We start from the raw sequence: 11567 nt of genomic DNA on the forward strand, positions 1-11567 counted from the left end.
GAATAGCATACAGTGTCTATTGTATCATGAACTGAACAAATGTATAAAAAGGCAAGCTGCCTGGCTGGCCACACATTCTCTGAAAGTCATCTATCTTGATTGACCGAGGACCAGGACCGGGTGGCACTTGCGAACAAATGTATGTATCATTGATTGTAGCCTGTATCTCTTATTGTGATTGTATTATTATTGTAATCCCCTGTTAGTAAATAACTGTTGGTGGGTCGGACCCCAACATATTTAAATACAATTGGTGTCATGTTCCTTTCCTGCTAGGGGTTATAAAGTGTATTCCGCCTCACGTGTAGCTACTCCGTGCTTACAGCGTGACGGCGTGCTTATGCAATGTGTACGTATCTGTTAGGGGTTACACACACAGGCTTAGCGGTCGCAGCGGCCTGCACAAATATATGTCAAAGTTAATGCTTTTTCTGTCCTGTAAGATAATCAGCTTTATCAACCAAGATTTAGAGACATTCCTCTGCATGTTTCTTTCCTCCTCTCAAGATAATTGGGACGACTTGCTCCCCTGGGCCAAATTCTCTTACAGAAATACTTATCATTCCTCTTCGGATTCAATACCCTTCTTTACCATTTTTGGTCAACATCCATGAGTCCCAAAATTCCAGTCCATATCGACTTTTCTTCAATTAGGAAATCAGTCCATTCTGCATTAAAAAGTCTTCAAAGCGGTACAAACTATTTGCGGATCGGAAGAGAAAAGCTGTTCCTCATCTTCAAGCGGGTGATAGAGCGTGGCTCTCCACATGAAACCTTCGCCTTAGTACCATCTATGAAATTTGCACCCCGTTACATTAGTCCATTCACCATTCAGCAGGTAATCAACCCTGTCGCCTTTCATCTCAAACTTCCTCCTTATCTCCGCATTCCAAACTCCTTCCATGTCTCCCTACTCAAGCCTCTGATCCTGAATCGGTTTCAGTCTCAACCTCCTTCTGGTCCTAAGGTGCACACTCAATGTGGTGTCGAATTAGAGATTGAAAAGATCCTGGACTCCCGAATCTGCTATGGACGTTTTCAGTACCTCATTAACTGGAGAGGATGTGGACCTGAGGGGAGATCTTGGATCATCGCACAGAATGTCCATGCTCTTCTTCTTGTTAAAAGTTTCAGGTTTTGCTGTGGATACCATCCAGTAATTGTCGTCCCTGTTCAGGTGCCAAATGTACACTCCAGCTCACTTTGTTTCCACCTCAGGAAAGTTACACAATACATGCTGGATTTGCAGGCATAGGTGTGCGCAGGGGGGGTGCCTGGTGCGCACAGGCACCCCCTAATGTCTGGCACCCCGATCTCACATGGCTGATACAATGATCGCCGAGCAAGCAGATTACTGTCCCCTCTGCGCTGCACCCTGTCAGGACTGCATTACTGACCGGACGCCTGGGTTAATCAAGGATGCCACTGCCACCGGCTTTCAAACTCCCAGCTCCACCTACATGTACAAAAACATGCTCGCAAGCCCACCTGCCACACCCGCCACATGCCCACCTCTCTCCTTCTATGCTGTGCCAACGCCAGCCACTGATGAGGAGCAGCATGCAGCCAGCGTTCCTCTTAGGAAGACAAATTCAATACAGGCAGGCGGCCGGCAGCAGCATTGACACATCACTCGTTTTTCCAGCAGCAGCAGTACTAGTCTGCGACTGTCAGTGTCAGTGAGTGACTGACTTGTAAGTAAGCTGCTGCAGCTTGCAGGGGAAAGAGAGGGGGAGCCAGACCAGGCTGAGGAGGAGCAGTGTAATTGCAGTGAGTGCCATCAGGGGTGTTTGTTTGGTGCACACCACAACATCTGACAATGTATCTGCTTTATTAGGATTGGTACAAGGGTGGATATTTTATATTGCGTTGACCGTCAATAGATGGTGCTAGACACGCCCAAAAGGTGGTGCTAGACACACCCCTCCGATGGTGCACCCCCTAATAAAATGTGCTGCGCACGCCTATGTTTGCAGGTAAGGTTTTACAGGCAGTCTTTAAACAGCAGCACAACATTCCAATAAGCACAATAAGTACAGATTCCAAATGTCTCCTGACGTAACCCCAGACCTGCAACCTGTCGCCTGGCCACTTGCTGGCAACAGGAGCAATGACCTACTGAACAAACACATTTTTAAAGGTTACAACTGAAAGTACCGAGTTTCCATGAAATACAGAAACACATGTTTAAAACTACTTGTTTTCTAACTATAATTAATAAATGTTCTTCACATTGAGTCCCTTTACATCCACACTGGATTAATAGAAATGTTTAAGCATGCATTTTCTGCACATCTCCCTAAGAGGAAGTGAGGTCATACTCAGTCACCTAATTGCTAAGGGTATAAGTAAGATCCCTGTCCCAGCTCACCATTACCCCTTGATGAAGTCCTATGGGTGAAATGCATTGGGTTCTCCCTAAACTGCCCTCCTCACAAGCATAACATATACCTCCTACTCGCTTTTTGCACTACTTTTGCTTTTCTTGTACTCTCTCAGGGGGGTTTATTTACTAATATTCGTGTTTTGTCCATTTTGAAGGGTGTTTGAACTCGAATGGTATCGGGTGCATTTTACTGCAACTTTTTGAATCCTGATACGGTCATTCACTAAGCTGCCGAGTTTTGCACAATCGTTTTTTCCGATGTCGATGTGATTCGTAATATCAGGCAGTGTTTTTCGGGAGTGATGAGTAAAACACTGCCTGAAAAAACACAAGGAATCCCGGCCGGATCTGTGAGATCCGTGCTGGGCTTCATTGTGTACCTTAAAAAGTTCATTAAAGTCTTTAAAATCTTGAAAAAAATTGCGTGGGGTCCCCCCTCCTAAGCACAACCAGCCTCGGGCTCTTTGAGCCGATCCTGGTTGAAAAAATATGGGGGGGAAAATGATAGGGGATCCCCCATATTTAATCAACCAGCACCGGGCTCTGCGCCTGGTCCTGGTTCCAAAAATACGGGGGACAAACAGCGTAGGGGTCCCCCGTATTTCTGAAACCAGCACCGGGCTCCACTAGCTGGGGAGATAATGCCACAGCCGGGGGACACTTTGATATCGGTCCCTGCGGCCGTACCATTAAAACCCCAACTAGTCACCCCTGGCCGGGGTACCCTGGAGGAGTGGGGACCCCTTCAATCAAGGGGTCCCCCCCCTCCAGCCACCCAAGGGCCAGGGGTGAAGTCCGAGGCTGTCCCCCCCCCCATCCAAGGGCGGCGGATGGGGGGCTGATAGCCTTGTTGAAAAATTGTGAATAATGTTTTTAGTAGCAGTACTACAAGTCCCAGCAAGCCTCCCCCGCAAGCTGGTACTTGGAGAACCACAAGTACCAGCATGCGGTGGAAAACCGGGCCCGCTGGCACCTGTAGTACTACTAAAAAAATACCCCAATAAAAACAGGAGACACACACCTTGAAAGTATAAGTTTATTACATACATCCACACCTCCAAACATACATACTTACCTATGTTCACACGAGGGTCGGTCCTCTTCTCCATGTAGAATCCATGGGGTACCTGTTGAAAAAATTATACTCACATAATCCAGTGTAGATCGGTCCTCTTCTGTTCTCTGTATAATCCACGTACTTGTCAAAAAAATAAAATGCAAACCCGACCACGCACTGAAAGGGGTCCCATGTTTACACATGGGACCCCTTTCCCCGACTGCCAGGACCCCCCCTGACTCCTGTCATAGAGGGTCCCTTCAGCCAATCAGGGAGCGCCACGTCGTGGCACCCTCCTGATTGGCTGTGTGCTCCTGTAGTGTCTGTCAGGCAGCACACGGCAGTGATACAATGTAGCGCCTATGCGCTCCATTGTAACCAATGGTGGGAACTTTGTGGTCAGCGGTGAGGTTACTTTCGGTCAACCGCTGACCACAAAGTTCCCACCATTGGTTACAATGGAGCGCATAGGCGCTACATTGTATCACTGCCGTGTGCTGCCTGACAGACACTACAGGAGCACACAGCCAATCAGGAGGGTGCCACGACGTGGCGCTCCCTGATTGGCTGAAGGGACCCTCTTTGACAGGAGTCAGGGGGGGTCCTGGCAGTCGGGGAAAGGGGTCCCATGTGTAAACATGGGACCCCTTTCAGTGCGTGGTCGGGTTTGCATTTTATTTTTTTGACAAGTACGTGGATTATACAGAGAACAGAAGAGGACCGATCTACACTGGATTATGTGAGTATAATTTTTTCCACAGGTACCCCATGGATTCTACATGGAGAAGAGGACCGACCCTCGTGTGAACATAGGTAAGTATGTATGTTTGGAGGTGTGGATGTATGTAATAAACTTATACTTTCAAGGTGTGTGTCTCCTGTTTTTATTGGGGTATTTTTTTAGTAGTAGTACTACAGGTGCCAGCGGGCCCGGTTTTCCACCTCATGCTGGTACTTGTGGTTCTCCAAGTACCAGCTTGCGGGGGAGGCTTGCTGGGACTTGTAGTACTGCTACTAAAAACAATATTCACAATTTTTAAACAAGGCTATCAGCCCCCCATCCGCCGCCCTTGGATGGGGGGGACAGCCTCGGGCTTCACCCCTGGCCCTTGGGTGGCTGGAGGAGGGGGACCCCTTGATTGAAGGGGTCCCCACTCCTCCAGGGTACCCTGGCCAGGGGTGACTAGTTGGGGTTTTAATGGTACGGCCGCAGGGACCGATATCAAAGTGTCCCCCGGCTGTGGCATTATCTCCCCAGCTAGTGGAGCCCAGTGCTGGTTTCAGAAATACGGGGGACCCCTACGCTGTTTTTCCCCCGTATTTTTGGAACCAGGACCAGGCGCAGAGCCCGGTGCTGGTTGATTAAATATGGGGGAACCCCTGTCATTTTTTCCCCCATATTTTTTCAACCAGGATCGGCTCAAAGAGCCCGAGGCTGGTTTTGCTTAGGAGGGGGGACCCCACGCAATTTTTTTTTACTGATTTTACACTAAACAGACCCTTTCCCATAGATAACCATGCACAGATCTCACTGATCCGTGCATGGTTATCCAAACTCGACTGGAAAAAGCAGGTCTATTTTTTTGCTGCTTTTTTCAACGATTCGAAAAAAAACAGACCCGCACTTGAGCACTCAGAAACTAAAGGTGCATACACACGGAGCGATATAACTGAGCGATTTTGACTATATAGTCAAAATCGCTCAGAAAGTTAGTGCAGATCGCTCCGTGTGTATACAGGCAGCGATAGCGATGCGCGTCCCCGCTAGGTCGCTATCGCTGGGAAAAATAGTCAGTGCAGGCAAGTCAATTTTGGCTATGTCGCTGCTAAAGTTAGTCAAAATCGCTATACTTTAAGAGGCCAGCGATTTTTCCCAGCGATAGCGATTTTGCAGGCGGCGGTGGTGCGGGCGGCGGCGGGTTGTGGCGGCGGTGCGGGCGGCGGCGGGTTGCGGTGGCGGTGTGGGCGACGGCGGGTTGCGGCGGCGGTGCAGGCGGCGTCGGGTTGCGGTGTGGGCGGCAGTGGGTTGCGGTGGTGGTGTGGGCGGCGGTGCGGGCGGCGGCGGGTTGCGGCAGCGGGCGGGGGAAATTTACCTTTATCTTTATCTTGCAGAGTTTGGCAGCGGAGCGGTACCAGTTTCAAAAATGGCGCCTCAGCGTCATTTTTGAAATTCAAGATGGCCGCCGCGAGCCAATCACGGCTCGCCGCGTCATCGCCCCGCCCCCTCCCGCTGACTTATATAAGTCAGCGCGAGGCAGCGGCTTTCAGTCCGACGGCGGAGGAGGAGCGGAGAAGAGCTTCTGAATCCTGAAGACGCCGTGGAAGTACTGGATGGGCGGCGGCTATGCAAAAGAGCTTAGCAGCCGCCGCCCACCAGGTGAAGATGCTGGAAGTCCTGGGAAGGCGGCGGCCATGCAAAAGAGCTTAAAGGCCGCCGCCTCCCAGGTGAAGACGTCGTGGAAGTCCTGGATGGGCGGCGGCTATGCAAAAGAGCTTAGCAGCCGCCGCCCACCAGGTGAAGACGCCGGTGCAAGACCCCAGAAGCCCTGGGGAAGTGGCGCCCCCCCAGGTGAAGACGCCGGAAGCCCTGGGAAGGCGGCGGCCATGCAAAAGAGCTTAAAGGCCGCCGCCCCCAGGTGAAGACCCAGTTTAATAAAGGATTTTTTAAAGAATGTGTTGTGTTTTTTTTTCAATATTTTCTTTACAGGTGCCAGCGGGCCAATTATGTCTGGGCATGCTGGCACTTGTGGTTCTCCAAGTGCCAGCATGCTGGGGCAGGCTTGCTGGGACCTGTAGGCCACCTGTAAAGAACAATATTACTATTGAAAGGCTATCAGCCCCCCCATCCGCAGCCCATTGGATGGGGGGGGACAGCCTCGGGCTTCACCCCTGGCCCTTGGGTGGCTGGGGGGGGGGGACCCCTTGATTTAAGGGGTCCTCACTCCTCCAGTGTACCCCGGCCAGGGGTGACTAGTTGGGGGGGTAATGGGACGGCCGCAGGGACCAATATAAAAGTGTCCCCCGGCTGTGGCATTATCTCCCTGGCTAGTGGAGCCCGGTGCTGGTTTGAAAAATATGTCTTCACCCAGGGTGATTCCTGCCATTACTGAAAACCCTCAAGATAAGCTGTTTACTCTATTCACCACCTCTCTTTTTTAACTAATTCTAGATACATTAATGCCTCGCATGGTGCACATACTATGACTATGAGGACCTGTTTTTAGCACACATTTGTGTTCTTTTATGTGTCATTTTTCTGAGTATTTTTATGGTTTATTTTTAAACGAAAAAATTCTTTTTTAGAAAAATACGCATTTTTTTTATATATATGTTGCCATGTGTGTCTAAAAGTGTATATATATTTTTTAACTGATTACGTTCGTTTTAAATAAATCCCGTTTTTGCTTTCAAATTTTTATCTCTAGTTTTAAATTGCTTTTACCACCGGTGGTCGCTCTGATCTTATCTGCTTTTTCTATATATATATATATATATATATATATATATATATATATATATATATATTGGCACACACATGCAGCGGCACTCAGAGGTTTGAAAAAGCATAGTGTATTCACATCAAAGTGTCCAACGTATCGGGGCTGAGACGCCCCTTTGTCAAGGTGACACAATCAATCTAAAAGTCATACCTTTTATGGTGGATAGAACAGGACCCATCACCCTCATGCGGCGGCTGGTGGTCCGACTGTGTCACTTCCCCCGACCCCTGCTGATGTCAGACTTCCAGCCGCTGCACGAGGGTGATGGGTCCTGTTCTGTCTTCTATAATAGGTATGTAGTTTTGATTGATTGTTTCACCTTGACAAGGAGACAGGGGCGGACAGAAGATGCTGGGCTTCAAAAAGAGGGACAGCTACAACTTAAAGTAATTGAAACAGATAATTGACAAGTGCCCCCCTACCCTTCAGCGCTTTGTGCGGTGCCCCCTCCGCACACACCTAGTTACGCCCCTGATGATAATTGTATTTGCCCCCCTCACAGTGCAGCATGGTTTGTTTCCAGGTGCAAAGTTGCAGGTTTTTTACTTTTTCTCCTACTGTACCTCAGAATCAGTCCCTATAACGTGCTCAGCATGAGACAAGCACAATGTGCTTCACCCCAACCGGAATCCTGCACAATAAGTGCGACCTGCAGCCAGTGTCCTGTGCGATCTGTGGGCTCTCTAATGTGTCACAGGTCACCTTACAGAGGACGGTAGATCACAGCGCAGCCGGTGTCCTGTATGATCTGTGGGTTCTCCCAGGGTTACTGTGTCACAGGTCACCTTACAGAGGACGGTAGATCACAGCGCAGCCGGTGTCCTGTATGATCTGTGGGTTCTCCCAGGGTTACTGTGTCACAGGTCACCTTACAGAGGACGGTAGATCACAGCGCAGCCAGTGTCCTGTGTGATCTGTGGGTTCTCCCAGGGATAATGTGTCACAGGTCACCTTACAGAGGACGGTAGATCACAGCGCAGCCAGTGTCCTGTATGATCTGTGGGTTCTCCCAGGGTTACTGTGTCACAGGTCACCTTACAGAGGACGGTAGATCACAGCGCAGCCAGTGTCCTGTATGATCTGTGGGTTCTCCCAGGGTTACTGTGTCACAGGTCACCTTACAGAGGACGGTAGATCACAGCGCAGCCGGTGTCCTGTATGATCTGTGGGTTCTCCCAGGGTTACTGTGTCACAGGTCACCTTACAGAGGACGGTAGATCACAGCGCAGCCAGTGTCCTGTATGATCTGTGGGTTCTCCCAGGGTTACTGTGTCACAGGTCACCTTACAGAGGACGGTAGATCACAGCGCAGCCAGTGTCCTGTGTGATCTGTGGGTTCTCCCAGGGTTACTGTGTCACAGGTCACCTTACAGAGGACGGTAGATCACAGCGCAGCCAGTGTCCTGTGTGATCTGTGGGTTCTCCCAGGGTTACTGTGTCACAGGTCACCTTACAGAGGACGGTAGATCACAGCGCAGCCAGTGTCCTGTGTGATCTGTGGGTTCTCCCAGGGTTACTGTGTCACAGGTCACCTTACAGAGGACGGTAGATCACAGCGCAGCCAGTGTCCTGTATGATCTGTGGGTTCTCCCAGGGTTACTGTGTCACAGGTCACCTTACAGAGGACGGTAGATCACAGCGCAGCCAGTGTCCTGTGTGATCTGTGGGTTCTCCCAGGGTTACTGTGTCACAGGTCACCTTACAGAGGACGGTAGATCACAGCGCAGCCAGTGTCCTGTATGATCTGTGGGTTCTCCCAGGGTTACTGTGTCACAGGTCACCTTACAGAGGACGGTAGATCACAGCGCAGCCAGTGTCCTGTATGATCTGTGGGTTCTCCCAGGGTTACTGTGTCACAGGTCACCTTACAGAGGACGGTAGATCACAGCGCAGCCGGTGTCCTGTATGATCTGTGGGTTCTCCCAGGGTTACTGTGTCACAGGTCACCTTACAGAGGACGGTAGATCACAGCGCAGCCAGTGTCCTGTATGATCTGTGGGTTCTCCCAGGGTTACTGTGTCACAGGTCATCTTACAGAGGACGGTAGATCACAGCGCAGCCGGTGTCCTGTATGATCTGTGGGTTCTCTAATGTGTCACAGGTCACCTTACAGAGGACGGTAGATCACAGTGCAGCGAGTGAACAAAACTGACTCCCATGTCACTAAAGTCCCCCCCTGCGATCTACAATTACAGTGTGTAACAATGGGGCTAATTCAGACCTGATCGGTACTCTGCGTTTTCGCACAGTGGGCGATCAGGCCTGAACTGCGCATGCGCCGCAGTGCGCATGTGCATGCCAGAGATGCGATCAGCATCTCAGCCCAGCGATCGCCTCTGCCTGATTGACAGGCAGAGGGGTTCTCTGGGTGGGAGGGAGTGGGCCTGCGGCATTCGGCCACCGTTTTGAGGGCACAGTCCGGGCAACGGTCCGCGGCTGCTGCCTGATGTCACACGCAGCCGCTGCGACCCGGCATGCGGCGAAAAGTTGCCTGCGCAGGTAGGGACTTACTCGCTGAGTGCAATAGCATCGCCGCAGTGCAATGCTATCGCACCTGTGTGGCGGGAGGAGGGCCAGACATGCGCGATGGACTAGTCCTGTGCTGGGCGTCCCCCTGCATGTCAGGGTGGCTGATCGTAGCTTGCACGGCTACGATCAGGTCTGAATTAGCCCCAGTCACCCATTGTATCCTCTCACACTGCCCTCTAGTGGCTTGCTCACTAATTACACCTCATCACAATCACTGCAACCTAGGAGACATTATTGCTGATGAGTACGTAATACTTAACCCTCATTGTAGCTGGGGTGACATACTGTAAGTACACACATACTCCCACTTTCTAACACATTCTACACCCCCAATCAGACTCCTTTATATACAGTAATCCCCACAACGGTTGTGATAATAATAAAAAAGCAATAGCTAGCACCTATCCTTGTGTATCAATTCCTATTTCCATTGCGAGCAGGGTCCTCCTGCCTCTATGTCTGTCTGTTATTATCATCATTGTTGTCTCCAATTGTAATGCACAGCGGAATATGCTGCGCTATACAGGAAAATGTAAATAAATTAATAATAAATAAATCGTATTATTTTTCTCCATTTATAACACTTAATTCACAAACGGAAAACAATCTGGTGTAATCTGCTACTTACAGTGGAAGCCGCCGGAGTCCAGGGTCCCAGGTGAGAGTGTGGATAACGAGCGGGGTGGACTCTGACCTGGCTTTTGATAATTAACTTGAAAATAGGAGAAATCACGGACTTTATATTAATTGCAGTTGCCAAACAGCTGATGCTGTAGAGAGGTTATTACCTTATATAATCCCATGCCTGGCAGGGACCACGTGCAATGGGGGAATCATGTGCTTATTTAGCTCGTGCCTGTAACCCTGCTTGTCTGCCGGGTGCTGGTATAGGGGTATCTCTGTTACACCATCCTCTCCTGTAGGCTTGGGGACACTGCCAAACATTATGTTTTATAAATTGGGGCACAGCCAACTCGCAAGAATGTATTAAATACGGCACTCAGGGACAGCGTTTGTGAGAAAGCTCGGTCCCTGCAAACCCCCTCCAAATACTTTGTTTAGGGTAGTTTTTGCAAAACATTCCCTTAAAGTGTGTCTACGCATGCACCCCCGGATACCCCTGCCTATCCCCCGCTAACAACTACCTCACATGATCCGTGAGTCCCTGTGTGACCCCAGTCATCTGATCGCTGTGTTCCCTCTGTGACCCCAGTCAGCTGATTGCTGTGTTCCCTCTGTGACCCCAGTCAGCTGATCGCTGTGTACCCTCTGTGACCCCGGTCATCTGATTGCTGTGTCCCCTCTGTGACCCCAGTCATCTGATCGCTGTGTTCCCTCTGTGACCCTGGTTAGCTGATCGCTGTGTTCCCTGTGTGACCCCGGTCATCTGATCGCTGTGTTCCCTCTGTGACCCCGGTCATCTGATCGCTGTGTTCCCTGTGTGACCCCAGTCATCTGATCGCTGTGTTCCCTCTGTGACCCTGGTTAGCTGATCGCTGTGTTCCCTGTGTGACCCCGGTCATCTGATCGCTGTGTTCCCTGTGTGACCCCAGTCATCTGATCGCTGTGTTCCCTGTGTGACCCCAGTCATCTGATCGCTGTGTTCCCTCTGTGACCCTGGTTAGCTGATCGCTGTGTTCCCTCTGTGACGCCGGTCATCTGATCGCTGTGTTCCCTGTGTGACCCCAGTCATCTGATCGCTGTGTTCCCTCTGTGACCCCGGTCATCTGATCGCTGTGTTCCCTGTGTGACCCCAGTCATCTGATCGCTGTGTTCCCTGTGTGACCCCTGTCATCTGATCGCTGTGTTCCCTCTGTGACCCTGGTTAGCTGATCGCTGTGTTCCCTCTGTGACCCCGGTCATCTGATCGCTGTGTTCCCTCTGTGACCCTGGTTAGCTGATCGCTGTGTTCCCTCGGTGACCCCAGTCAGCTGATTGCTGTGTTCCCTCTGTGACCCCAGTCATCTGATCGCTGTGTTCCCTGTGTGACCCCAGTCATCTGATCGCTGTGTTCCCTGTGTGACCCCTGTCATCTGATCGCTGTGTTCCCTCTGTGACCCTGGTTAGCTGATTGCTGTGTTCCCTCTGTGACCCC

The 11567-nt window shown here is 50.6% G+C and overlaps 1 protein-coding gene across 1 annotated transcript in view; it reads right to left on the reverse strand.

Annotated features, from left to right (window-relative positions):
- LOC134933869 (solute carrier organic anion transporter family member 1A2-like) overlaps nucleotides 1-10188 on the reverse strand; it is a 181359-nt gene extending 171171 nt beyond the window's left edge. Inside the window, exon 1 of the mRNA XM_063929404.1 lies at nucleotides 10101-10188. The gene's annotated coding sequence lies outside the window, so the exon portion shown is untranslated. The remainder of the gene's footprint in view (nucleotides 1-10100) is intronic.
- Between the last annotated feature and the right edge of the window lie 1379 nt (nucleotides 10189-11567).

The sequence above is a fragment of the Pseudophryne corroboree genome, chromosome 6, assembly GCF_028390025.1.
Source record: "Pseudophryne corroboree isolate aPseCor3 chromosome 6, aPseCor3.hap2, whole genome shotgun sequence".
Lineage (NCBI taxonomy): Eukaryota > Metazoa > Chordata > Amphibia > Anura > Myobatrachidae > Pseudophryne > Pseudophryne corroboree.